The 25,033-nt window shown below is 54.7% G+C and overlaps 1 long non-coding RNA gene across 1 annotated transcript in view; it reads right to left on the bottom strand.

Moving 5' to 3' along the window:
- The window catches only part of LOC134428857 (uncharacterized), a 30,982-nt gene extending 11,772 nt beyond the window's left edge, over window positions 1-19,210 (bottom strand). Inside the window, exons 1-2 of the long non-coding RNA XR_010030482.1 lie at window positions 19,075-19,210; window positions 12,270-12,712 (exon numbers count right to left, since the gene is read on the bottom strand). This is a non-coding gene — a long non-coding RNA (uncharacterized LOC134428857). The remainder of the gene's footprint in view (window positions 1-12,269; window positions 12,713-19,074) is intronic.
- Between the last annotated feature and the right edge of the window lie 5,823 nt (window positions 19,211-25,033).

Below are 25,033 nucleotides of genomic sequence, written 5' to 3' on the forward strand. Positions count from 1 at the left end.
AGCTGCTCCAAGGAATCCCAAAAGGCCTTCAGTCACAAAACAGCAACAATTCAACCTAAACCAAGATTTAAGGGAGGAAATCATTCCAAAAACATGAGGACATGATTTTTCATGGAAAACCCAGCCTGGTCCCATGCAGATCCCAATCCCACACCCCACAAGCACTGAGTGACTCCAGCAGTTTGTGGGAAACCCAGGAAAGCATTCCCTGAACAGAGCAAACACAACTTCTACTGTACACTGAGAAAACGGCAAAAAAAAAGGGGGGAAAAAAGGAGAAAAAAATGAATCGAGTGCCTGGAGCTGTCAGAAAGATTTCTGCAGCTCTGGCAAGACAGACACAACTAATTTAGCACAGCCTGGCTGAGGAATATTAAGGAATATTAAGCTGTCAGTCTGGATGATAGGAATTTAATCACTGGGAGCAGATCAAAGCTCGGCAGCACCATTGGTGTGGGCTGGACACGCAGGATCAGAGTGGGATGGGCAGGAAAAGCCTGTCCTGCAGGAACAGCCCTCTCCGGGATGTCATTGTCACTTTGGGGTGCTGGAACCCTCAGGGAATGCCATGGAGAGGGAGGATGAGGCTCAGGATCCCAACAGAAATCCCTCCCCAGAGGGTGGCAAGGCTGGCACAGCTGGGACTGGAAGTGCCCCAGGCCAGGTGGGACTGGGCTGATCCCAAATTCCATCCCCCTGTGCAGGAGGAGCTGCTCAGACAATCCCTGGGATGCCCCAGATCCAACAATGGCACCACAGAGCCAAGGATGGGATCCTGCTATAGGGTTTGTAAATGCTGTAGGATTTGGAAATGCTACAGGATTTTAAATGCTACAGGATTTGTATCTTGGACCAGACTGCTTAGAGAGAATTGGAATATTCAACAGAGAAGATTTATGGTATTGTAACAGGAAACCTCGCTCTCTTACACTCTTACACTCTTATCCTCTCATCCTCTCTTTCTCATCCTCTTTCCCACTCTCTTTACTGCTCTGAGCTGTGCTGGCAGCTCCCTGCACTTGGCCCTTTGCAATAAACCCCAGATTTCACAGCCTGGCTTCAGAGATCTCTCATCTCCATCCATCCTACCCCCATCAATCCCACACCAGCCCAGAGCCCTCATCCTGCTCCCCAATTAAGCCCTGCCCGGTTACATAACCCTAATTAGCAGGGCTCCACTTGCAGCGGGGCCATGGGCTCTGCTAATCCAGGATTTGTCCCCCAGGAGGTGACGGGAGCTGGCAGTGCCAGCCAGGCTGCTCACGTGGGCCAGCACAGCACAGGGAGCGGGGCAAAAAACCTCCCAAAGGCTGGGGAGGATGGTGAGGATGAGGGGAGGAAGGTCAGCCCCAGACAGGTTGGACTGCTCAAAAAAAAACCTCCCAAAATCTGGGGAGGAAGGTGAGGATTGGGGGAGGAAGGTCAGCCCCAGACAGGATGGACTGATGCAAAAATCTTCCCAAAATCTGGGGAGGAAGGTGATGATGAGGGGAGGAAGGTCAGGGTTAGGGGAGGAAGGTCAGCCCCAGACAGGTTGGACTGCTGCAAAAAAAAAAAAACAAACCCAAAATCTGGAGAGGAAGGTCAAGATTAGGGGAGGAAGATGAGGATTAGGGGTGGAAGGTCAGCCCCAGACAGGTTGGACTGCTGCAAAAAAACCTCACAAAAATTGGGGAGGAAGGTGAGGTTTAGGGGAGGAAGATCAGCCCCAAACAGGAAGGACTGCTCAAAAAAAACCTTCCAAAAACTGGGGAGGAAAATCAGGATTAGGGGAGGAAAATCAGGATTAGGGTGGAGCAAAGCTGGATCCTTCCAAGCTGACCCAGCTCCAACTTTTTGGAGTTTTTTGGGATGGGGGAAAAGCTGCAGCCACCCTGCTGGACCCCAAAATGTGCATCCCCCAAAACGTGCATCCCCCAAAACGTGCATCCCCAGGAAATCTGGAGTCAGGGAAGTTCCTGTGCTGCCAAGCTGAGCAGAAGCAGCTCTGAATTAAGCTAATCTTAATTAGGGATCTCCAAACCAACCCCACATCAATTGCAGGATTCCCCAGGCACTGCAGGATGGCACCAGCTCGTGGTAATTGGATCACCCAGGATTATTCCCAGTGAAATAAATCCCCAGATCTGACCACAGAGAAAATTCACATTCTGTTCCTTTTTTTTTTTTTTTTCCTTCCTGCCTTTTCAGACTTTGCTATCAAACTCAATTTACAAACAGAAAAGCTGCAAAGTTGCTCAATAAAACAGAAAAACGAGGTTGCAGAGCCCTCAGCTGACAGCAAATCTCAAATTTTAAGCAAAACCATCACCCCAGAGCCAGAGGTGATGGTTTCACTTAAAATTTGAGATCTTTGCTTAAAATTTGAGCCCAGGAGCAGGAGAGGTGCCAGCTCTGGCTGCTCTCACCCAGCCCATCCAGAGGGAGCAAGCAGGGCCCAGCTGGGATGGATTTCATGGATTTTCCTGCTCACACTCCTGCCCTTAGCCGAGTTTATTCCCTGCATTGTGGGGAGGTGAGGCCAGGACAGCACCCAGAGCTCTGGCAGCAGCATTTCCCTACAGCAATCTGAATTTATAACCTGCTCATGGCAGCTTGGAGAAGGCAGGCACTGGGCTCCTCATCCCTGAAATTAAAGGGGATCCAGAAATCCCAAAATTTGGGAGTTTTCTCCTTCCTGAGCTCCCCACCAAAGGCAGATTTCACACACAGCCTTAAATAAAGATTAAATCCCACGCTGACACACGGCTCCATCATCCCAGAGGATCCCAAAATTCCCTCTGGCAAAGGAGCTCAGAACTCCAGGAATTCCAGGGCAATTCCAGCCCTCACTGGGTCCTTGAGGCTGCTCCTGCCTCCAGGTGATGCTTCCAGCTCCCAGCAGACCCTGGAGCAGCCCCGGGGACAGGGAAGGGACCAACCCCATCCTCCACCTTCCCTCAGGTGAGCCCTTATCAAACAGCCCCACCCCCCCCCCAGGTGAGCCCTTATCAGCCCGCGGCACCACAAAGGGCCATAAAGGATGGGGAGGTGACAGCTGTGCTCCAGGTGTGCCCCAGGTGGGGCAGGGCCCTTTCATCTCGCCCCAACCGGGAAAAACCCAGAATGATGAGACTGGGGCTTGGGGAGAGCTTGGGAATTTGTTATTGCCAGGAAAAACCCAGCAGGATGGGCTTGGGGAGAGCTTGGGAATTTGGGATTCCCAATAAAACCCAGCAGGATGAGCTCGGGGCTTGGGGAGAGTTTGGGAATTTGGGATTCCCAATAAAACCCAGCAGGATGGGCTTGGGGAGAGCTTGGGAATTTGGGATTCCCAATAAAACCCAGCAGGATGGGCTTGGGGAGAGCTTGGGAATTTGGGATTCCCAATAAAACCCAGCAGGATGGGCTCGGGGCTTGGGGAGAGCTTGGGAATTTGGGATTCCCAATAAAACCCAGCAGGATGGGCTTGGGGAAAGTTTGGGAATTTTGTGATTTCCAGGCATCCATCCACTGGGAGCGGCAGGAGCAGGGTTGTGCTGGCACTGCCCCATCCTGAGGGATTTAGGGGGGACATTTCAGCAAGGAGAGCCCCAGTAGCATTCCCAAGGGAAGGATGGGGCTGTGGGGACAGCAAAATCCGGGAAAAACAGCAAGTGGGAGCTCATTCGGGATCAGAGCTTTCCTGTGGCCAAACTCCCTGAGGGCACAGCACAGTGGGACTTCAACCACAGGGGGATTTTAACAACGGTGGGGTTTTCATTTTAACCACAGTGGCATTTAAACCACAGTGAGATTTTAACCCCAGTGGGAATTTAACCACACTGGGATTTTAACCATAGTGGGATTTCAATTCCAACCCCAGTGGGATTTCAACACCAGTGGGATTTTAATTTTAACAACAGTGGGATTTTAACCCCAGTGAGATTTTAACCACACTGGGATTTTAACTTTAACCCTAGTGGGATTGTAACAACAGTGTTATTTTAACTTTAACCACACTGGGATTCTAACCACAGCGGGATTTCAACCACACTGGGAATTTAACCACACTGGGATTTCAACACCAGTGGGATTTTAATTTTAACCCCAGTGAGATTTTAACCATACTGGGATTTTAACTTTAACCTCAGCGGGACTCTAACAGTGGGATTTTAACCACACTGGGAATTTAACCCCATTGGGATTTTAACCACACTGGAATTTTAGCCCCAGCGGGATTTTAACAGTGGGATTTTGATTTTAACCCCAGTGGGATTTTAACCCCAGTGGGATTTCAACCCCAGCCAGGCACATCCCTGGGGCAGAGGCGCCTCCTCCCTTTTCCCTTTCCAGCCCCAGGTGCCAGCCGTGCCCACGGGCAGAGCAGTGCCAGCCCCGCCAGATGTCACCGCAGGTGTCACCCCAGGGCTGGGGACCTGTCCTGCCCGGGCAGGGCTGGCCCTGTCCTTGGGCTGGCAGCAAACACGCCTTATCTCCCATCCCTTATCTCCTGGGCAAACAGCGGGGTCGCTCCGTGCCCGGCCCGGACAATGTTCCATTACCCCGGTGTTTAATTACCCCGGTGTTTAATTACCCTGATCCTCCTCGTGGGAAGGGGCAGCAGAGGGGAGGTGGGAACTGCAGGGGAATTCCACAACGGGAGATGAAACGGAGCTGGGAAAGCAACGGGTAAACAGCCAGGGAACGTCCCAGGAGCTGCTCACCAGCGGGGCAGGCTCACAGCATTCCCAAATTCCTGCCAGGGAATGTCCCAGGAGCTGCTCACCAGCGGGGCAGGCTCACAGCATTCCCAAATTCCTGCCAGGGAACGGCTCTGCTCAGCATGAGGGAAGGGCTCATACCAGATCCCAAATTCCAGGCAGGGAAACGTCCCAGGATCTGCTCAGCCTACAGGAAGGGTTCACACCATTCCCAAATTCCATCCAGGAATGTCACGGGATCTGCTCAGCCTACAGGAATGGCTCACACCATTCCCAAATTCCAGCCAGGGAATGTCCCACTGGGATCTGTTTAAACAGCAGGAAAGGGCTCACAATCGGATCCCAAATTCCAGACGGGAAATGTCCTCAGCTCCCAGCAGGACAGGCTCACACCATTCCCAAATTCCAGCGAGGCAATGTCCCACTGGGATGTGCTCAGCCTGAGGGAAGGGCTCACACCAGATCCCAAACTGCAGCCAGGAAATGTCCCAGTGGGGTCTGTTCAGCTCCCCGCAGGAAGGGAGCATTCCCAAATTCCAGCCACACCATTCCCATATTCCAGGCAGGGAACGTCCCAGGATCTGCTCAGCCTTAGAGAAGGGCTCACACCACATCCCAAATTCCAGACACGGAATGTCCAACTGGGATCTCCTCATTCCCAAACCCCAGCCAGGCAATGTCCCACCTTTCAGAAAGGGCTCACACCACATCCCAAACACCACAAGCCCCAATCCCAGGATGTTTTCCCCCCTGTTGTGTGAGGAGTTCCCTTCTCCTGGAGCTGGGAATTCCCACCCGGAGCAGGCGCTGTTCTAAACCACCTGGATGGATGCAGGAACATCCAGTGCTGGCTCCCCAAATCCCTCCTCACCCCTTTGAGGGGGGTTCCTGATCCCACAGCCCCATCCCAGAGCATTCCCAGGGCTCATCCAGAGCCAGGAATCGGGGGCAGGGCAGGGAGCACATCGAGGAAGGTGTTAAAGAGCCGCGAGTTGTTTACAGCCCCGATTACCCCTTAATCCTCTCTGAGCGCCGCTTTACGAGCCCGGCCTCCCGCGGAGCTGCGAAACACCTGGGCAAGGAACCCTGAGCTCCAAATCCCCTGTTCTCACCTGCCCAAGAACCCTGGAGCACAAAAAACCACATCTTCACCTGCCCAAGGAACCCTGAGCACCAAATCCCCTGTTCTCACCTGCCCAAAAACCCTGGAGCAAAGAAAACCTCACCCTCGCCTGGGCAAAGAACCCTGGAGCACAAAAAACTCCCATCTTCACCTGCCCAAGGAACCCTGGAGCACCAAATTCCCCATCCTCACCTGCCCAAGGAACCCTGGAGAACAAAGAAATCTCATCCTCGCCTGAGCAAAAAACCCTGGAGCACAAAAAACCGTATCTTCACCTGCCCAAGGAACCCTGGAGAACAAAAATCCCCCATTCACACCTGGGCAAAAAACCCTGGAGCACAAACTCCCATCCTCACCTGCCCAAAAAACCCTGGAGCACAAACTCCCCATCAACCTCTGGGCAAGGAACCCTGGAGCACAAAATCCCCCCCGGTCCTCACCTGCCCAAGGAACTCTAGAGCATAAAATCCTCACCAGCCCAAGGAACCCGGGGCAGTTTGAACACAGAGCAGATGTGGAAAGCATCATCCAACACTCCTGCCATGGAAAAAGGGCATTTTCCCAAGGAAAAGGGGCATTTTTCCCCAAGGAAAAGGGGCATTTATTTTCCCAGGGAATGCAAAAGCAGCACCCACAAAATCCCAACCTGCAGAGAAGAGCTGAGCAGCAGCTCCAAGAGGACACAAAGTGCCTAACCTGTGCAGGTGCCCCCCAAAATCCCCCCAAATCCAGAGCTGCTCCTTCCCCTCCCAGATGTGTCCCCACCCAGAGGAAGCTGCTCTCCACCTGCCCACGGATTTGCCTGAACTTTGTTTTCCAAGATTTGCTTATCACCCCCATCCATCCCAGATCTCTCCCACGCACGGGAGGGAAAATATAAAAAAAAAATAAAATAAGAAAAAAAAAAAAAGACAAAAAAAAAAAAAAAAGAAAAAATAATAAGAAAAAATAATAAGAAAAAATAATAAGAAAAAATAATAAGAAAAAAAATAAGAAAAAAAATAAGAAAAAAAATAAGAAAAAAAATAAGAAAAAAAATAAGAAAAAAAATAAGAAAAAAATAAGAAAAAAATAAGAAAAATAATAAGAAAAATAATAAGAAAAATAATAAGAAAAATAATAAGAAAAATAATAAGAAAAATAATAAGAAAAATAATAAGAAAAATAATAAGAAAAAATTATAAGAAAAAATAAAGAAGGGAATGACTCAAGGGAAAACTCAGAAGGAGATCTCCATGTGAGGGACAAATTCTGTCTCAGACCCATCCCCTGCACCCTTTACTCCTTTAGACCATTCCCAAATCTGATCCTGCCCTTTCCTAAGAAGATCTCCCACCCTGTGTGGGACAAATTCCATCCCAGACCTATCCCCTGCACCCTTTACTGCTTTAGAACATTCCCAAATCCAATCCTGCCCTTTCCTCACGAAAAACAGAATCCCTGCACGGCCAGGCCAGGCCAGGCTCCTTCCCAAGGGCAGGGAAAAGCCTGGAGAGCTTTTTAATTTTCAAGTTGCTTAAATGTATTTAATTTTAAAGTTCCTGCAAGGACAACGAAGCCTCCAAGGGAAAAACAGGAATTTTACAGGACCAGGGGATGGTTTGGCTTGGAAAGGACCTTAAAGATCACCCAGTTCCAAGCCCCTGCCCGGGAAGGAGAACTGGAAACAAAGCAAAAGGGAGAGAGAGAGGAAGGGAGAAGGTGAAGGGGATGGAAGCAGAGGGAAGCATTTGCTGGGAGCCTGAATTTGCTGCTCCCGAATCCCGCAGCCCCCGTGCCAGGCACTCCCGAATACTAATCAGAGCTGAAAAAACACCAAACAATTAGGAAGGAAAGTCTGCTGGCAGGGTTTCTCCTGGAGACGTCGGGCTGGTTTTGTTTATGAGCGGGAGGAAGTGGGAACCGCTCCTGTTTGTTCTGCGGGAGAAAAGAGAGAGCTCCAGTGTTTTAATTTCTCCGCTGAAAACCCTGGAGATTTGGCCTGAAACGGAGCAGAGAGGCTGATCCAGATTCACCCGCAGCCTTTTGTTACAAGAAAATATTTGAGTCGGGTTTTTTTCCCCCCTCCCTCCCCTTCTGCGTGGGCAAAGAAAAGGGGCAGTGGATACAAAGCCGGCATTTTTTGTTCCCAGAAAATATCAATGAAAAGAGCATTCCAGAGGCCAAGGGCACAGCACAGCTCCCAGGGCACTGGAGGTGTCCTGGCCGAGCCCAGGAAAGGCAAAAATATCACCTCAAAAACCCCTTGTTTTGTTAGAAAGGCAGGTGAGCAACACTTGGGAAGCCTAAATTAAGTTTTTAACCAGGTTTTTTGAGGCTGGGAGGGGATGAGGTCACACAAACTTCATTTACTCAGAGGTGCAACTTGCAGCTCCTCAGATGCAAAATCAACATTTTCCTTTGGTTTTGACACGGGAGGGCCTGAAGTAGCACCTCAAAAAATGAAATAAATCGGGTTTAGTGAGGGCTGTAAGAGCAGGAGGAGCTGGGGAAGGAGCTGAGACAGTTCCTTAAGTTTTCAACCAGGTTTTTGCCTCCCAGGGACACACACACAAGGCTGAGAGAGGATGAGGTCACTTCATTTGCTCAGAGGTGCAACTTGCAGCTCCTCAGATGCAAAATCCCTGGATCAATGTTTGGTTTTCACACAAGAGAGCCTGAAGCAGCACCTCAGAAAATGAAATAAATCGAGTTTAGTGAGAGCTGTAAGAGCAGGAGGAGCTGGGGAAGGAGCTGGGGAACAGCAAAAGGAGCTGGGGAAGGAGCTGGGACAGTTCCTGGGTGAGGAAAAGCAGATCCCAGGACAAATCCCAGCATCCCAGGGCCAGAGGGGACTCCTGGAGTGCAGAGCACTGTGAGAACTCAGCTCAGGCTGTCCCCAAGGCTCTCAGGGCCCTTTCAAAGCTCTTTTTCCCCCCACAGGGAGCAGCCTGGGGATGGACAAAATGTGCCATTCCCGGCTGAAACCTTCCCAAAAACCCGGCTTTTCACAGCAAACCCCAAATGCCTTCACCATGGAAACCCAGCCCCGGGCTGGTATCGCCGCTGGAATTCGCCCTTGGCTGCAGCTCGGGAGGAGCCCGGACAGGGAAACCTTTGAGCTCGGGAAGTGCCAGCCCAGGAGCCTGGGACTGCTCGGGAAGAGCTTCCAAAGCAGCCCCAGACAGGGGGTTATCCCACAATAATTCACCCCCTCCCACATATGGGGTTATCCCTCAGTAATTCACCTCCTCCAGACTTGGGGTTATCCCTCAGTAATTCACCCCTCCCAAACACGGGGTTATCCCACAATAATTCACCCCCTCCAGACCTGGGGTTATCTCGCAGTAATTCAGTAATTCACACCTCTCAGACACGGAATTATCCCACAGTAATTCACCTCTCCCAAACACGGGATTATCCCGAAATAATTCACCCCCTTCCAGACTCAGGATTATCCCACAGTAATTCACCCCTTCCCAAACTCGGGGTTAACCCACAGTAATTCACCCCCTCCTAAATACGGGTTATCCCTCAGTAATTCACCCCCTCCACACTCGGGGTTATCCTGCATTAGTTCAGTAATTCACCCCTTCCCAAACACGGGGTTGTCCCGAAATAATTCACCCCTCCAAGACTCGGGGTTACCCCACAGTAATTCAGTAATTCACCCCCTCCCAGACTTGGGGTTACCCCACAATAATTCAGTAATTCATCCCCTCCAGACTCGGGGTTATCCCGCAATAATCCACCCTCTCAAACACGGGATTATCCCTCAGTAATTCACCCCCTCCCAGACTCGGGGTTATCCCACAGTAATTCACCCTCTCAAACACGGGATTATCCCTCAATAATTCACCCCCTCCCAAACTTGGGGTTATCCCTCAGTAAGTCACCCCTTCCAGACTCGGGGTTATCCCTCAGTAATTCACCCCTCTCAGAATTATGTGGGATTATCCCACATAATTCACCCCTTCCCATGTGCAAGCAGAGCCAGCCCCAGCTCCCAGTCCCGATCCCTCCTCTCCCCAGGGAGCTGGGGAAGGGAGAGGCAGAGCAGGAGCTTTCCAAGCTTTTCTTTGGTAGAAGGGAGCACTTTGAGCCATCCCACGAGGAGCTGGGAATGCTGGAGCCATCCCAAGCAAACCCCCCCCCAGTGTCCTTCTCCACGCCCCCCAAACCCCACATCCCTGGATCAGCAGCATTCCAGATCAAGTTTAAAAGGTTTCCCAAGTGCCACAGGCAGATCCACAAAAGTCACATTTATCTCCTCAGATCTGCTCCCTCCTCATCCTCATCCCTCTGCTCTGGGGAGCCAAGAACCAAACTGGGCTTCTCCAGAATCCTGGAATACCCAGAGCTGGAAGCCACCCACAAGGAGCGAGTCCAGATCTGGAATAACCGCCGGGGTTGGGGCATCCATGGGCACCCCACGAGTTGGGAATTGCCCTTTCCGGGCAGCAGCAGCCTCGGGAACCCGCAGTGCAGGAGCAAGAGCAGGGGATGGATGCGGGGGATGGAGGCAGTGCCCGGAGCAGGAATGCCGCAGACGATGGGGAATGCCGCGGAGCTCCGCTGCCATCCAGCGGCTCCAGCAGCGCCCGTGGCTTTATTGGAAGCCGCTCTCACTTCTCCTGCGATTTCTGACACAGCCAACACCCCCTGGATGGGTTTTTCCCAATATCCCACCTCGTCTGGAGCGGCCCTGCGGTGTTTAATTGCTGCTCCCAAAGATATTGGTCGCTCCATGAGGTTTTTACACCTTTTTCCAGCTTTTTCAGCTCAGAGAGCAAAGAGCTGGAACACCTCAGCTCCAGAGTCAGGATGGGAAAGCTGGGAATGTTCAGCCTCCAGGGAGAATTTAAAACCTCCTCCAGAGCCTGAAGAAGCTCCAGAGGAGCTGATGAGGGGATTTGAACAAGGGATGGAGTGACAGGACACAGGGAATGGCTTCCCACTGCCAGAGAGCAGGGAGAGATGGGACACTGTGAAGGAATTCTTGGCTGCCCCATCCCTGGAAGTGTCCTAAGCCGGGCTGGATGGGGCTTGGAGCAGCCTGGGATGGTGGAAGGTGTCCCTCTCATGGCAGGGGTGGCGCTGGATGGGATTTAAGCTCCATCCCGTCCCATCCATCCCATCCCATCCCAGCGAATCCCGCGCGCCCCCTGCGGGCCCCGCCGGGCACTGCAGGCGCTGCCGCTGCTGCCGCCAGGGGTCAGCGCGAGCCCGGGAGAGAGACCCCGACCCCACCGGAACCCCTCTGGGATCCCGCTGGAACCCCGCTTGGACCCTGCTTGGATCCCGCTGGAACCCCACTGGGACCCCACTGGGACCCTGCTCGGATCCCCTTGGAGCCAACCCCGCATTTCCCACCCGGAACGTGCCCCCAAGCCCCCCTCAGCATCCAGCATCCCACACCTGGGATGTGCTCCCACTTTGGTGGTGCCCCACCCATGGGAAATCCCTCCCAAAGGGAACCGGTGGCACTGGGGACAGGGGTCAGCTCCACGGGAAATCCCTTCCAAAGGGAACCTGTGGCACTGGGGACAGGGGTCAGCTCCACGGGAAATCCCTTCCAAAGGTTCCAACCTGCGGCAATGGGGACATGGACCGATAGTCGATCCTTGGATCAAGGGCTGCTGCAGCCACTCAGAGCTCCAGGTCTGCATTTCCCCCCTCTGGGAAGAGCAAACAGCAGACCCTCCTGGGTTAGTGGCCAACAGCAGCTCATTCCCCACCAAGAAATCCCATCCCATCAACAGCAGCTCATTCTCCACCCAAGAAATCCCATCCCATCCTCCCCCTCCCAGGCCAAACCCCCTCAGTCCCCCAGCTGTCCCCAGCAGCCCCTCAGGCATGTGTCCCATGTCCCACCTCATGTGTCCCATGTGTCCCATGTCCCATGTGTCCCATGTCACACCCAGGTCACAACACCAGCACAAGTCTCCTCAAAATCCAAAGTCTGGCATCATTTTGTAGCAGGAAAATGGATTTTCCATCCCCAGGAGGTTCACAGCAGCCTCCTCCCAAAGGGAGCCTTCCATCTCCTCCCCTGGAGCCACCAGGAGCCCCTGAGGACATTGTCACACATTGTCCCCGGTGACCCTGACAAGGATCCCCCTGCAGCCACCACTGGCTTGGAGAGCGGAAAACCACCAGGATTCCCCTCCTGAGGGAAAGAAAGCAAAACCTCCTGGGAAGCTGCAGCCTTTAACCTTTTATCCATTTCTCAGCAATAAAACTCCAGGAAGAGAATTCCTGTTGGGGATTTCAAGCTGGAACGGCACTAAAAAATTCATGTATTGATTAAAGCAGCCAGTCCAGCTGTCAGAACAAACCTGGCTGCTCTCTCATTCCCTCCCAGCAGCTCCCAGGTTTGGGCAGTTTTTTTCCTCCAGACAGTGAAAATGTAATTTCCAACAAGTCCAACAGGAAGGTGCTTGAAACAGAAACAAAAAGGGAAAAAATCCATGTTCTTGACTCACATCAGAGCAGCAGGAATTGTCCTCCAGCAGTGCATGGAATCCTTCCTCCTGCAGAGCCAGCATGCTCAGAGCAGCCCAGAAAAGGAGGGAACTGCAGCCTGCAGGTGCTGCTGGTCCCCATCTGTCCCTCGGAGATTCCTGTGCCAGAGCCAGTCCCAGCAGAACGATGGAGAAGCAGCCAGAGGCAGTAAATCCACGGGATTTGGGAGGAGCAGGAGGAACAGCCCTGCCATTCCAGCTGCGGACAGAAGGGAGCATCCAAAGCCCAGGCGAGGCTCAGAGGAACCATCCAGGGACAATCCAGCCTCGGGAGGGGACAGGTGCCACTCCCGCTGTGTGTCCTCACCGGGTGCCACTCCTGCCCCGTGTCCTCACTGCTGGCACAAGGGGGTTCCAGCAGCTCCTGGGGCCTACAGGAGTTGTCCCTGCAGGGATCCCAAAACCTGTGGAGAAACAAAGGTCAGGGTGAGGGACAGGAGTGACCTCAGACCCAGCACGACCTCGTGTCCAGCCCTTGCTCTGCCTGGGGCACCTGAGCACATCCCACAGAGCAGGGCTGCAAGAGATGCCCAAATTCAGCACCCAGGTGGTGCCAAACTCCAGAATCCAGATGGATTTCCCTGCTAATGGACTGGTCCCACTGGCTCCTGGCACATGGGATTCCTGCTTGGATCCACCATAGCCCAGGATTGATCAGGATTGATTCCTGTTTAGATCCGCCATAGCTTAGGATTGATTCCTGTTTGGATGCACAAGAGCCCAGGATTGATTCCTGTTTGCATCCCCAAGAGCCCGGGACAGATTCCTCACAGCAAACACCCACAGGTGACAATTCCCAAGCTGAATTCCCGTGGGGAACAGGAGCTGAGCCCCCCAAGGATCAGGGCAGGGCTGTCCCTTCTCTCTGGTCACAACCCCAGCACAGCAGCAGCTCCTCCCCAAACCGGGAGCAGGGACAGGGGACAGCCAGCAGGTTTTTGGGGATGTTTGGGGTCCTTGCCATGTGCCAGGTCCCCCCGGGGACAGGGGACATCCAGCAGGGACAGGGGACAGCCAGCAGGTTTTTGGGGGGGTCTGGAGTCCCTGCCATGTGCCAGGTCCCCCCAAGGGCAGGGGACAGCCAGCAGATATTTTGGGGGGGGGGGGGGTGTTTGGAATCTTTGCCATGTGCCAGGGACAGGGGGCAGCCAGGAGGGACAGGGGACGGCCAGCAGATATTTTGGGGGGGGGGGGGGGGTGTTTGGAATCTTTGCCATGTGCCAGGGACAGGGGACAGCCAGGAGGGACAGGGGACGGCCAGCAGATATTTTGGGGGGGTCTGGAGTCCCCCCTCGCCCCTCACGTGGCCACCCGGGCTCGCAGCAGCCCCGCTCGGGCTCGTTAGGGCGCCGCTGCCGCCGGCACAAAGTCCGTATTTGTTTCCCCGCAGGGGTGGAAAGAAAGGGGGTTTTGTGTTTTCTTCCTCTGCTCTTTGCAGGCTGCGGGGAGTTTATTTGACACTCCAGCACTCTTTGTGAGCTGAGTGGCCCGGGATAAATGCTACCCTTAAGAGTTACTTGGCGTTAGACAGAGGGACCCTCTTCAGAGGAGAATGGGGGCTTGTTGGGATGGGGCACGGGGAGGGGGGCCCGAGGAGAGCCCTCATAGAAGGGTCTCTGTCCTGGCCTCACAATGGAGCGAATTCTTCAAGATACCGGGAGCTGAAAGGAAGGAAGGAACTTTCCTGCTTTTAAAAAGGATTTTCGGGAACAATCGAAGAAGCCATAAAAAGGGGAGCATTATTCCCCATCCAGGCCGCTGGGCTGGGAAGCTTCTCCCTCCCCCTCCGAGCCCTGGGCCGGGCACATCCCACAGATCCCACAGGGCTGGCAGGAGGGTCACGGGCACTTTATGGAGGGGACTGTCCAGCAGGAGATGTCCTGGTCCTTGTCCTCCCTCCCACAGCCAGGTGTCACTTCCACGAGCCACCTTGTCCTGCCTCCACAGGAAAAGGGATTGTCCCAGGAACAGGGATTAAACACCCACAATCAAATACCCATCAACCCACCAGGGCTGCAGGAATCGCTGTCCCCAGGATCCCTGCAGCCAGAGGGTGGCATTTCCATGGAAAACAGCTGGACAGGGCCCTGCCAGGCACTTCCAGATGTGCAGCTCCTCCTTCCCTCCTCACAGGGAGTTTCCTGCACACCTTCAGCCTCACACAGCCCAGGAGAGGAGCTCAGCTCCAGCTGGGGAGCTTTACCTCCAGCCTGGCTCCACCACAAATCCCAACCCCCTTTGGGGTGATGGATTCACCTCCCACTCCCTCCCGGTGGCTGTGTCCCCCCAAGCTGGACCCTCCTGTCCCCATCCCACCCCATCCCAGTGCATCATCCCAGAACCCCAGATGGAGCCCCAGAGGACCCCTCCTCTCTTCCCCTCCAGTTGCTCAGGAAATGCTGGAACAAGAACCAAACCAAGCCCAAGGAAGAGCTGGCTGTGAGGAAACCTCCTGGAGCTCATCCCAGCAGGGAAGGGAGCTGCTCTCCAGGCTCTGGAATTCCTGCAGTGCCAGCCTCGGGGACAGGCACCTGCCTCTTGGTGTCACTGGCAGCCCAGGTGCCAGTGCTGGCAGCAGCTCCTGTCCCTCCAGGGCCACCTTCCCTGGCGCTGGGGCAGTGCCAGCCCTGGGTTTGTGTGCAGGGAACGAGGATGGGCAGGGGCAGCACCACAGGAACCCCCTGAGCTGCCACCCCACAGCTCCCAAAGCACCCCTGGCTGCACCTCAGAATTCACAGAATCACAAAATCACCAGGCTGGAAGAGACTTAAAGATCATCCAGTCCAACCCAGCCCCAACACCTCAGCCAAACCCTGGCACCCAGTGCCACATCCAGGCTTTGTTAAACACACCCAGGGATGGGGACTCCACCACCTCCCCAGACCACTCCAGAACTTTATCACCCTTCCTGTAAAAAACTTGTTCCTAATATCCAAACCTCCTGTCTGCCAGCAGGACCCCGCACCCCAAAACCATCTTTTCTCCTACAAACTTAGGAAAAACTTCTAAAACCCCTCGTGCTTTGGCCTGAGAGCGCAGTGTAAAGGAGCAGGAGCTGAAGCAGCTCCAGTGACACCACAGCCACCCTAGACTGGGGACAAGGTGACACTGGGGTCCCAGAGCAGCTTCTACACCCAACCCTGAGCAGGACCAGTTCCAGGAGATCCAAGAGACTCAGGAGACCAGCAGGGTCCAGGAGAACCAAGACATCCAGGAGCCCAGGTCCAGGGGACCCAGGGAGATCCAGAGCCCAAGCCCAGATCCAGGAGGATCTGGGGAGATCCAGGAGGCCAGGTCCAGGAGGATCCAGGAGGATCCAGGAGGATCCAGGAGGATCCAGGAGGATCCAGGAGCCCAGGTCCAGGAGGATCCAGGGAGATCCAGGAGCCCAGGTCCAGGAGGATCCAGGGAGATCCAGGAGCCCAGGTCCAGGAGGATCTGGGGAGATCCAGGAGGCCAGGTCCAGGAGGATCCAGGAGGATCCAGGAGGATCCAGGAGGATCCGGGGAGATCCAGGAGCCCAGGGCAGACCCTCCGAGCCAGCCTGAAGCTCCTGCAGGGCACAAAACCCCTCTGGCCCTGCTAATCCAGGCTGCCTTAGGCTGAGCTTTACCCAGCAGAGCCCTCGGGAGCTTTTCCTGCAACTCTGATCCCCTGCCAGGGAATAAAACCTGAGGAATCAGTTTAGGAACAGCCCAAGCAAACGATGTTTGCTCCCCATACAAAACCCATTCCGAGATTGACTTTTTTTATTTCTTTTAGCTCAGGAAAGCTGCACAACCACCCAGGGATCAAACACATTTATTTAAAGGCTTAAGTTTTAGCCCTCAAAAAAAAAAAAAAAAACATCTGCGGCTTGGCAGGAGGAGCAGCCAATTGAATGGGGAAAATGTTCTTTTCTGAGGGCACGGCAGCGGCACGGCCCGGGCGAGGCCTTCGCACCTCATCAGCCCCGCCGGAGATCGCACCCAGGAGGGGCCCGAGGTGACAGCGAGCCCCTGCCAGGCCAGCAAAGCTCTGACTGCAATCCCTGTGCTGCCAAACAGGGGGAAAACACAAAAAAAAAACGGGACAAAAGGAAGCCTTGGAGCGCTAAAATCAAACTGGGAGCAGGACAGAGGCGCAGAGTCCCCAGGGAGTCATGAGGGGGCAAACCCCAATCCTGCACTGAGAGATTCCCTCAGAAAGGAGCAGCAGTTATTAAATAATAAAAGTCTTTCCATGTCGTGTTTACACCAACACGGGGCACTTTTTCGCCTCCTCATTTCAGCTTTAAACCCATCTTTGGTGGTGGAAGCAGCCCGGCTGAACAAGGCCAGGCTTTGTAAAGCGGCTCCAGCTCTGGGCACTGGCAGAGCCCTGCGCTCTCCTCGGCCTCTCTTTTGTTGCTTTTATTTTCTGTTCAAAGTTCAAACAACCCCCAAACCCCCCAGGAAGCTGCACTGTGTTCCTGGCATGATCCCCCTGCTGTCTGCGGGGCGGGTGTGGCCCTAAACTTTTGATCTCTGAAAATTTAAGGATCATTTCCTTATCCAGGAGAATTCCCAGATGGAGGAGCTTGAGTCCAAAACTGTCCAGATCCGAGCCAGCTGCTGCTACAAATCACCAGGGAGAAGGGATGCTGCTGGATCGAACAGATTTAAAACCAGACAGGAGGGGAATGGAAAAAGCTCAGCCTTGGAAGAGCCAGGTCAGAGCTGGAGGCTTCCAGATGTCACAGGCAGAGCGATCCTAAAAAAGCCAGGTCCAAACATTCCCCAAGCCCTCTCTGCACCTGTAACCCTGAGCCCAGCTCAGCCAGGCGCAGGTGAGGTGACACCTGAGCTTAGACCCCAAACCCTCCCAAAATCCCAAAATTTAACTCTGTCCCCCAAACACTGCAGGTGACACCACTCTGCTCATGTGGCCATTCAGTGTCCCAGGCTGCTGGGACATTCCTCATTTTCCAGCCCTTCAGGGCTGAACACACCTTCCTAAGGATACTCCTCATTTTCCAGCCCTTCAGGCTAAAATCCAGCAGGTCCCAGCCATTCCAGAGGGATCTGGAGAATCCTTCAGCCAAGGGGAGCAGCCCCAGACCAGCATCTCCAAACCAGGTCCTGCCAACACCCCAGAGAGTGGGATGAGCCCATCTGGGATCTTTTCCCTGTCTCAGCAGGCAGGAGGATCCTGCTGGACTCCACAGCCCTGAATTCCTGGCTCAGCAGTGAGCAGGGACACTCCTGCTCCCAAATCACTTGGGCAGGAGAAACACCTGCAGCTCCTGAGACCAGCACCTGAGCCTGCTTACCCTGCCCAGATCAGCCTTCCCAAAACCCCTTTTTCCTCAGCAGACACCTCAGCCTTCCCAAAACCCCTTTTTCCTCAGGAGACACCACACAGGTGTCACCACTCCTGCCCACAGGGGGATTTTGCCTCCTCGTGACCCCACAAGAAATGGGATTTGGGGTTCGTTTCACACAGCTGGGAGCCTTTTCCTAAAGGATTGATATTCCCAGAGCCAGAGTGACCCCCCAGCCCCAAACAGGGCGATCGTTGCCGCATCAAATGGCATTTGAGGGGGTGCCATATCTCCCAAACCTTTGATTTGGGACACCTGAACATGGAAAGCACCTGGTAAACTTAAAAGAAAAAAACAAACAAAAAATAAACCACCAAATTTTGATGAGAGCACACAGTGATTGTCTCCATATCAGAGCTCCAACTCCCCTCACACGGCAGACCCCACACCTGGGGGTGATGCCTTCAATTTCAGCGTTCATATTTAAAGGGTTGAGGCAGACCAGGAAGATTTCTGCCCCTCAGCTCTACAGGGAAATGAGAAATTCGCCATCCAGCAGAGAGGGCCGCTGTCCTTGGGAGCCCCGCTGGTTTCCCAGCCGGGATCTCCCCCCACAGCCCCAAACGCAGCCTCCTCCCAAGGCCTGAGTCACCGACGCTCTGCCCCCACCTCCCTCCCGCGGCTGCTGCGCCCGCGATTATTAAAAGGTGTCTCAATTAACAAGAGATGAGCAACTCCCGCAGCCTCCAAAGCCTTCGGAGGAAATTCCGAGCAACACCGACGATGTCCGGGCAATAAAACCTCCCCTTGTTCCTACCGGGGTAACCTCAAACATCCTTTCCCCTTCCAAAGCAGCAGCCCCGGCTCTCCGGGGGGATCCCGGGCTGGAGCTGCCCAGGACACTCCGTGGAGCGGAGCAGCCAGCGCTAATTTCTGTCTGTGCCGCCGGCTGCAGGTCTAGACTGGTGTGGTCTTTTTGTTGCAGCCAGCAAAAGAAGGGAGTCATTCATATATTTTTTTTTTTTTTTTTCCTCCGGGATTCACACAAAAGTGCTCTTGTGCATCCCCGACCCCGCGATGGGGCTGGGACGGGCTCCGAGGGGCTGCGGGCACTGCCCAAAGCCCCGCCCGAGCACCTGCCCCGGGGCGAGACTTTGGGGGAAGGAATTGCCACGGCAGGGAAGGGAAAATCCGTGTGCGAGCCCCTAAAAATAAACCAAAAAAAAAAAAAAAAACCACCTAAAAAAAAACCGCAAACGGCGAAGGAAAACAGCGACCACACGAGAGAGAACGGGAAAACTCCACCAGGAGCATCCCGAGCCCCGGGCAGGGGAAGGGACACAAAGGGGACGGCACAGGGGGAGAAGCGACAGCGGGTGCGGGCACCGAGGGGACCCGCAGTGCCCGGCACAGCCCCCGGTACCGGGCAGCGAGTGCGGGGTTCAGGAGCCCCGTGCTGAGCCCCGAACCGAGATCGGCACCCACCTCCATATCCGCATCCTCCTCATCCTCCCTCCGCAGAGCCTCAGCCCGCTCCGAGGGTCCGGGAACACCCCCGGGAGCGCCGGGATCGGGAGCGGCTCCACCGCAGCCAGGGATGGATGCTCCGACTGCGGCTGCCGGGCCATTCCCCCTTTTATAGCCCCGCGGGGCGGCGCGGCTTCACGGGACTTGTAGTTCCTCCCCCCGGCCTGGAGCCGCCTCCTTCTGCCCTTCTGTCCCTCCCTCTCTCCCTCCGTCCTTCTGTCCGTCCGACCGCGGGCGGTTCGGGAGGAACCGAGGGCCGGGGCGGTCCCGCTCCTCACCGGGACCCCGCCGCTCTCCGGGTCCAGGGCAGGGCAGAGCCGATGGTTTCTCCTGGAAATCTCCGGTTTTCCACGGGATCCCCGGAGCCGCATCCCTGGCACCGCCAGCCCGACGCCCTAAAGTGAATGAGTAACCCCAAAAGCCCGGCACGACCAACGAGCGCTTCAACCGCGCCGGGGATGGGTTGTTGTTTTGTTTAATTATTCTCCCAATTATTAATTTAACTTAATTATTAACCCATCGGAGGAATGAATGAGCAATTAACCTCGCTGTTGGCTTCGGGGCTCATTTAAAGCCCGTTCTCCCCAGCCCTGGGTGCTGGCAGGGTCACCCATGGGATGGAGCCGTGTCCCACCGGTGCCCTCTGAACCCCACGTGCTGTGGGCACAGCGGGCACGAGGAGGGGGTGGCACCGTGCCCTGTGTCCCCTCCAGGAGCGGTGACACTGGGGAGGGTGCAGAAGGTGCTGCTCAAGGGGATGATCCTGCACAAACCCGCTCCAGATGGGAGATGTCCCGCACAAACAGGGACAGGGACGCGGATCCATCCCCTTCCCACCTGCACCAGGGTGGGATTTACCGCCCCAGAATTGCTGCTGAAGCAAAACCACACAAGTTTTTCAGGACAAGGGGGGGCTGAGGGAGCAAGAGGGAGAGAGGAGGGGAAGGGAAGGGAAAAAATCCCTCCTGGCAGCTTTTCAGGGCCCGGAGCCGGAGTGGAAATGCTTCCCTGCCCGTAATTGCTTCGAGAGCAGATGAATTTCGTGAAGAAACCGCAGCTGAAACGCTGCACAAATCACATTGTTGTGCTTGTGTTGGCTGCCTGCTGAAGGAGGGAAAAGGTCATCGTTTAGGGGATATTAAAAAGGGGAAAAAGCCATATTTTAGTGCTGTGCAGGAGGGGCTGAGCTGCGTTTTCATAGCCACGGTCTGGAAATTCAAACCTGTTTGGCAAGAGGCAGAACGGGGCTCAGAGAGAGGAAAGAGCTGGGAAAAGGCACCGAGGATGGAGCTTATCCTGCCCCTGGATCCCTGGAAATGTCCAAGGCTGGGCTGGATGAGGCTTGGAGCAGCCTGGGACGGTGTCACTAACCCAGCACCACCTGAGCTGGGCGTCCAGAGGGCTCCCGTGGGCTCACAGAGCCGTGGGATTGGATATCTGGGATTTCCAAAGGCAAATTTCCCTTTTTCAAATGAATTCTGAACTTTTACTCCCTTTTTCAGTGCCATTTCCTTCAGAGCCGCGAGCCCACAGGACACAGAGCTGCGAGATATCATCTCCCAGAAAAAAAAACAAGCTGGAGCTCTCCAAGGCTCTGCCACAGCGTTTGTGTCACCCTGTGATGGTCCAAGGGAGCACGACAGCTCCTGGGTGCTGCCCAGAGACCCCAAAAGAGCAGGAATTCCCATGGGAAGCTGCAGGACTCGTTCCCAGAGGAGCCTGACCCTGATTCCTGGGATGCTCCCGGCCCTGGCTGTGCCACCCCGATGCTGGGAGGCGTCGGGAAAGGGACCCAGCTGCAGGCGGGGCGGCATTCCCGGCCCTGCAAACACGCTGGCATTGCGGGCAGTGCCAGCCGTGCCCCTTGCCGGCTCCTTGGAGAGCTCGGCATTCCTGCCCCGCATTCCTGAGCCGCGGGGAAAAGCCCTGGAATGCTGCGGCAGGGGAGGAGCAGCAGCGCCCTTGTGGGGGTGGGAGGATGGCAGCCAGATGTTCCCAAGGCCTGAAAAATCCTCTGGGAACAGCTGGAATCATCCTTTATCCCCCCCAGCTCCATGGTGGTGTGGGGAGCACAGAATTCCAGGATTATCCGGGCTGGGAAAAACCTCTGAGATCATCGAGTGCACACCCTGGAAACATCAAATCCAACATGGGAATGTGGCCCTGGAGCTGCTGGATCTGAGCTCTGAAGGGAGGAAATCCTCAGTGCAAGGGCCAGGGACAGGGGAAAGGGAAGGGAAGAGGGTTTGGATGGAAAGGCTTTTCCTGGAAAAAGGGTTTTCCTGTTTGTGCTGGGAAGGGGAGAGGGTTTTCCTGGAAAAAAGCTTTTCCTGGGAAGGGAAGAAGGTTGCGATGGAAAAGGAGGAGGATTTTCCAGGAAAAAGGGTTTTGTGGGGAAGGGAAGAGGGTTTTGATGGAAAGGGAGGAGGGTTTTCCTGGGAAAAGGGTTTTCTTGGGAAGGGAAGAGGGTTTGGATGGAAAAGGAGGAGGCTTTCCCTTGGAAAAAGGTTTTCCTGGGAAGGGAAGAGGGTTTGGATGGAAAACAAGGAGGATTTTCCTGGAAAAAGAGGTTTCCTGGGAAGGGAAGAGGGTTTTGATGGAAAAGGAAGAGGGTTTTCCTGGTTTTCCTGAGAAGGGAAGTTCTTGTTCCTCACTCCAGGCATGGCTTTGGGCCTCCCAAGGAGAGACCACCAGGAGGATGGGCTGGCTCCTCTCCAGCAGAATATTCCCAAGGTATGGAACTCCCCACAGCCAGGAATTGCCAAGGAGGAAGGACTGGGGTGTTGACTCCTCCAGGAAAACAGGGAAAGCTCTGGGGAGCAACAGGAGCTCTGCCCTGGGAGGGGGAGCCAGGAAAACTCTTAATTCTGTCACAGTTCTGTTGGTCCCAACGCTCTGTGGAGCAGTTTGGGGTCACAGCCCCGGCTCGTGTTGCTTTTCCCACCCCAGCTTGGGAATGGCACATCCATAAATCCACACTGTGGAATTTGCTGCTGGTTTTTTCCCAGAGAAACAAGGAAATAAAGTGTTTGGTGATGGGCAGCACTGGGAAAATGCAGAGGCAGGGAAGGGTGAGCTGGGAATGAGTTCCCACAGGATGGCTGCTCCCTGTTCCCAGCACAGTGACCTCTGCAAGTCCCCTGACCTTCAAATACCCTCCCCAGCCCAGTTAAATCCATATAAATATATGGAAATATGGGAACAAAAAGCTTTTTCTTTCCAGTGCTGAGAGTGCCAAGTGCTGCGGGAGCCAATAAAGAGCTGCTGCTCCAGGGAGCTGTGGCAGGTAAAACACAAACAGCCCCAATCTTCCCCCAAAACTGCAGCCAACCCCCAAATTAAAAAAAGAAAAAAAGAAAAATAAAGCTAGACCCAAGCCCCAAAGCTGAGGTTTTTAAAAGAGGAGGAAAATGTGGTTTTAGCTCTTGCCTGGTGCTGGATCCCAGCCTGGGAAGGAGCACTGGGAATCCCCAGAGGGAGCTGGAGCAGGGATGGGGAACCTTGGGGAGGTTCTGGGGACAAAGGGACACGGAGCAATCCCAGCCTGGGATTGTCCCAGGAACGTGGGGAGGATCTGCTGCCACCAGCAGCCCCTCAGAGCCTGAGCAGAGCAGGCAAGGCGGGATCAGCTCCCAGGAACAGGGACAGGAGCAGCCCCAGGCTGTGCCAGGGAGGTGCCCGGTGGATGTTCCAAAATTCCTGCCCTGCAGGAGCCTCCAGGCACTGCCAGGCGCTGCCCAGGGCACCGAGGGCGTCCCCATCCCTCAGAAAGGAGCACAGGTGGCTCTCCTCCAGCAGGTCTGCTTTGGTCTGAGGTTGGACTTGATGCTCCTGGAGTTCTTTCCCAACGTTTTTATGGAGCCACAGGGAGAGGGAGAGCCGCTCCAAGCAGGAGCAGTTTGGTACCTGGGATTCTCTGCCTGCTCCCAAGATCCCAGCCAGGCTCCAGGAGCTTCCCAGCAGCCTGGGGAGGAGCACAAAGGCAGGGCTGAGCTGTGTTTGTGTCACTGTTTGCTCAGTGACACGGGCACTGCAGGGCACGGAGGTTAAAATGCCGTGGCCAAGGTCACACGGGACACCTGGGAGCTTCCAGGCCCTGCCCCATCAGCCAGGGAAGGGACACAGCCTCAAACCCCACGGCAAATGTCAGATAAACCCCCCAAAATCACCACAAAGGGGACAGGTAAAATGATGAACGCCAAGAGCCAAACCTGACTGGGACAGAGACAGAAAGTCCCAATTCCTGCCCAGCCCATTGGGATGGGCTCAGTTTTTATTACTTGAACCACTTAAAAGGAGCCTTAAAGCTAAAAAGTGCCTAAAAGTGAGCTCCCAAAACCACCACAAACCACCACAAGTAAAATGATGAACCTCAAGGAGCTAAACATGCTCCTCAATGGGACAAGGAAAATCCCAATTCCTGCCACGCCAGCCTCCAGATGGGCTCAGTGTTTGATCCTTAAACCACTTAAAAGCTAAAAAGTCCCTAAAAATGGGTTCGACTGGGGAGATAAATCCATTTTGTGAACCCACCAAGGTGCCTCAGCCCCCACCTCTGAGGAAAAGGCAGCAGCAGCCCCGGGCTGAGCTCTGCGCTGTGCTCGCAGGAGGAGGAGGGCAGTGATTTAGTGTCTGTCCCTTTCTCTCCCCACACTCCTCGCCTCCCGCACAAGGATCCATTGAGAGGCTGCAGAACAAACGTTCCCTTATGCAGCTCCAAAAACCTCGCGGCTCGGTTTGTGTGAGGCAGCTGCCCCGGAGCTCGCTGTGGTTACTCATTAACCGCGGCTCCCAGGGCACGGGAAGGAGGAATCAACTTAATAGGCGCTAAAAAAAAGGAGGAGGAAAAAAAAAAAAAAAAAAAAAAAGAAAACAAACCAGCAATGAAAATAAATACATCAGGTGTCCTGGAAAAGGACGTGGAAAAAGCAGGTGGCTCTGGGAGCAGCTCCTGGGCTGGGGTGGGCGGAGGGAGCAGGGGGACAACGGCACCGAGGGAAATGTGTGGGGACAAAAGGGGACGGCTTTAAAGGGAAGGGAAGGGAGGACAGAGGGGACAGAGAGGCGCTTGTGCTCCACAGAGAGGGGTTTCTGTGCCCGGGATCCGCTGCCCACCCCAGCCATTCCCTGCTCCTGCCCCGGCGTTTCCCAGGAGAATGAGGCGCTGCGGGGGCTGGAGGCGGTTTCCAGGTGTCGCTCAGTGACCTGGCCCTGCAGGACAGGGTGGAGCTGCTCCCTGGATCCCCACCCTGCACCCCAAAGGTCAGGAGAGGAGCCTCCTCCAGCCCCAGCGGATTCAGGTGCTGCCCTGGCCATCGCCACGTCCTTCACCTGCTCCTCCACCATCCCTTCCACGGCAAACACATCCCCGGGGTGCCTTCAGCCCCCACCTTCCCCAGATGTGGATTTGGGGAGAAAGGCGTCCCTGGAATTACAGAAGAGGTTGGAAAAGCCCCCTAAGACCACCCAGTGCAACCTCCCTGAGCACTGCCAATGCCACCCCTGCCCCCGTCCCCAAGTGCCACATCCACACGGTTTCCAATCCCTGCAGGGATGGGGTCTCCACCACCTGTGCCAGGGCAGGACAGCCCTTCCCATGGAGTCTTTCCCAATATCCAACCTCAAACCCCACTGGTGCAACCTGAGGCTGTTTCCCATTGTCCCAGCATTTCTTACCTGGGACAAGAGCCCAACCCCAGCTGGATTTGTGCAGCCCCTGGGCTCACCTGCTCCATGGACAGGGTGGTGTCACAGACACATTTTATGAAAAATCCTTTCCTTAGGATCTTTTCTCCTGAGAAACTGAGAAGCTTCAGCTTCCCCATGTTCTGCTGCTTTGGAATGTGATTTGGAGAACTGTTTACCCAGCACGTGAAATTGTTTTTACTTGATGACCAACAACAGCCACCTGTGTCGA

The sequence above is a fragment of the Melospiza melodia genome, chromosome 24, assembly GCF_035770615.1.
Source record: "Melospiza melodia melodia isolate bMelMel2 chromosome 24, bMelMel2.pri, whole genome shotgun sequence".
NCBI classification, from domain to species: Eukaryota; Metazoa; Chordata; class Aves; order Passeriformes; family Passerellidae; genus Melospiza; species Melospiza melodia.